The following is a 4,105-nucleotide window of genomic DNA, read 5'->3' on the forward strand; positions in this document are numbered from 1 at the left end:
CTATTTATTTTATCAAAATTTATTTTTTAAAATATATGTAATTTATATATTATTTTGTTTATATTAATTTTACTCCAATACTCTATTTTGAATGATAAACAAATTATGTACATACTGGTTGCTGCAACCATATAAAAAATGTTATGCTATATTTTACTTTCTAAATTGTTGCAGCAATCAATCTTTTTTTTTAGTATAGAAATTATATCTTTATTAAACAAAACATGGATATTTAAAGTGCATACAATAAAAAAATTGTTTACGTGCATTATATTTTTCTTTAAGTTAAAATTAAAGTAGCGGAGTTTTTATTTAATGATCCATGAACACTTATAATGTTAACAAAAATGAACTTATAATAAATCAATAAAGCAAATCAATAAAGTTGACAAATTTTTAGTGTACATAAATACATCTTTTTCTGTAAATTCCGTCCTTAAATCTAGTTGGTGGTCACAATGTTGATCTCATCGATGCGATGGACGCTAGAAGATAAGATTGTTCAGCTTGCTATAAGTAATCGATATTGGCTGATAATGTATATAAAACCTTTATATTATGCTAAATGACTTAAAGTTATAGCATACAAAAAGTCTCAAGCAGTAAGCAAATTGGCCAATCATAATAGAGACAGTAAGATCTACATAATAAGTACAGTCATAAGCAGCAAATTTAATATGTTGATTCACTTATATTGGTTAAGTTTTTCTGTGTGCCTTTAAATTAGAATATGATTATCTTTCAACAAATTTTATGTAAAAAATTGAATTGTTTGCAAGATAAGATATTTGTAAAGCAATATTCATAAACACTTACATTAATAATTTTTAATTTTACGCATGCATAAAATTTTACATGCTAAGCGAACAGATAAATATTACATATATAATAAATAAAATAGTCATACATATTATTATTTGCAGAGATTACAAATTGTTGTAATTAATTCGTAATAATTACATGAAATAACAATTTATAATCATACGAAAAATTTAATGGATATGCAGTACGAGAATAATTACACACAAATAGAATATTTGATACTCTATAATATATAGTTTATGATAAATTTTGTTTCAAATCTGAACAATTATTATAAAATTATTTCTTTGTTTCTCCATTGTATTACAGTTAAACTAATAAATAATATATCAATAATAAGCATATGCAAATCTTATATTATTTTTATAATACATGAATACGTAAATTTCAATAAGTTTATAATTTTTATATTTATATATTACATACATTTATATAACGCATTTAAATATTTATATTTATGTTTGAACGTACATTTTATTAATTTTTTGGTGCATAAATTTCTTAAGAATTTCATAGTTTAAAAAAAATCAGTTAAATGTTACATGCAGAAATTTCAGAAAATCAAATTGGAATGCGTTTTTAAATAAAATTTAAATTCGAATACCAATGTTGAAAATGTACTCGATCGTTGAATTGCATTGTATGTTCGGCATTATACCGAATGCCTGTATATTTTTGAGCGAATCTTTTATATCCTCGGAAGAGACATTTTATCTGTGATCCATGTACATGCTAAAGTCGTCTAAGATTCAAACGTTATATTATAAATACAGAAAATACTTTATATTATAGAATTTATTCGCACAGTAAAGAATACAGATGTATTCAACTGAGCTCCGAGAAAACGCAAGCATGCAGCTACTATTATTATCATCTTGCGTATGTAAGCAGAAATGGTGCTAGCAACTAACAAATTAATATTACGAAGATCGTATGTATACGTGTAGTATCTCTGTAAGCAAACGTTCCTTTTCTCGTTCTTGAAGAACACTATGACTTGCCGGTTTGCATTGCATTATAATTCGCAATACACTCTACATTTCATTTAATTAAATTGCATATAGCCTTCCAATTAGAAGTATAATTTTTCATTTGGGTAATAATAATTCATTTGAATAAAAATATTTTTTATAATATATAATTTTCCATTTGAATAATAATTTATTTGAATAAAAATGTAATTTTTCAATTGGATAATGATATTAATAAATAATATAATCAAAAAGAGAGGATAATACATATTATTAAACTTTGTATGAAAAACACGAATTCTCTCTCGCAGGGTTGGTATTTTGTATCAAAAGATGTAATTCCAGATGTATACTGTTCGCACAGCTGCTTAATTGTAATCTTACTGAAGAAATTATCACAAAACTAAAAGCTTGATGCATTTCAAGCAGATGCATTTCTATTAGTAAAACAAGTTGTACATGCCTGCACACGCATTATTGTGTTAAACATAATGCGGTTGGTTTTATATATAGTTTTCTACAAAATAACGTAATATGTTTCATAAAGATATGATTTTGACTATTGACAAATTTGCTGATAAACCTCTATCGTATTAAATTAATTACGCTCATATGGATTACATTTATGCAAGAATTACGATGAACAATATAGCGACTTACTGTTGATATTTAATCAGAAATGTAATAGAAACTAATAACAAATATCTTTTCGTGATAATTGAACACATTGACGATATTCTAAATTAAGAGAAACAAAATGAACAATCACTGCAATTGTATGAACCAACAATATGTTTTTCCGACTATCATATTTCAAAATATGTACTAAGGATATTTTATATTTTGATAAATAAAAATTTATACAAATTCTTTACGTGCAGTTATAAATAAATTCGCAAAATTCATAATAATATGCATAACGATTCTTTTAAAAATTTTTTTAATTATGTCATTTTTTTCCATTATAGATTAGAAGTTTAACGAAATGCCAAACTTTAATTCATGTGTTATTTTAAATTTTACATTATTTTACAATTATTGTAACTAGAAACTCATTTAATTATATTTATACAAAAATACGTACGCATTAATTTTTTTATTTCTGCATGCAGCATAGAATGACGTAACTTACATATTTGTATGCAGGTAGCACAGATGTACGTTTCTCTCGTTTTCACGATTTCAATTACGCATTTTTCGTGATATGCTTTCATATCTATCGCATATCAATTTACACAGATGCAACGCTTCATTATTAATATCCACAAGGATTGCACGTCCATTACTTCGTCGATTGTTGATTTTCAACATATTATATAGATATAAAATTTATGTTGACTTCTATTGCGCCTTTATTTTTTAATATTTTTTTTATTTTAAATAAAAAAACAAACAATTCCATTTCAATCATATAATGTCAATTTCTATTGATAAAATTGAAAAAAAAATCTTTAAAATTTTCTATTATTCAGACATTATACGTATAAAACCAGATATTCCTATTCGTAAATAATGCTTTACAAAAATAATGATTATTAGTAACTTAGTATTTATATATAATAATAATAATTTTGTATAAGATTTTATATTTTCTTGAATTTTTTATTGCGCCAAAAAATTTTCCTTACAAATGTGTCATAATTCCAGTGTGTCGCTAATATAGCTAATAAATACGCTTTTGTTATAATTTATAGCTCTAAAATATCTTTTCAATTATCTTATTTATTTCTCAAATATTTATACACTGTTTTAAGAAGAAAGTAGGAATAAATAATATAAAATTAATCTAAATTGACAAAGTATTTGTAATAAAAGAAAGAGGAACAGTTTTGAAGAACAAGATAAACATGTCATGAATCATAAACTAGTCAATATTATCGTGACTAATGAGAAGAATTTATCATTCTGTTACTTTTATCCAAAATAAAAAAAAATCATCTCTGAGCAATCCTGCCTTGTCACAAACCTATTTCCGTGTAATTTATTACATCGATAGCTTTTTGATGAATGTTGCTTCGAGCTCAATAGTACATTAATAGGTTTACAATTTATTATTCAGTACACAAATAGAAATTCTTTCGACACAACCGGTATTTTTCCATTTCTACTTAATTTTGGCAATTCTTATTTATTATTATTATTACGTTGATGTTATGTGTGTATAAGAAGAAAATATTATATTAAAATAAGAACGCCGATATTTTGCAATTTAATAATATTTAATAATATTTGAATACATTTTATAAGATATTTTTTATTATATTTCAACATTTTCATTTTTATTAAATTTTTTAACAATAATTTTCTGCTCT

Source organism: Atta colombica, unplaced genomic scaffold, assembly GCF_001594045.1.
Source record: "Atta colombica isolate Treedump-2 unplaced genomic scaffold, Acol1.0 scaffold252, whole genome shotgun sequence".
NCBI lineage: Eukaryota > Metazoa > Arthropoda > Insecta > Hymenoptera > Formicidae > Atta > Atta colombica.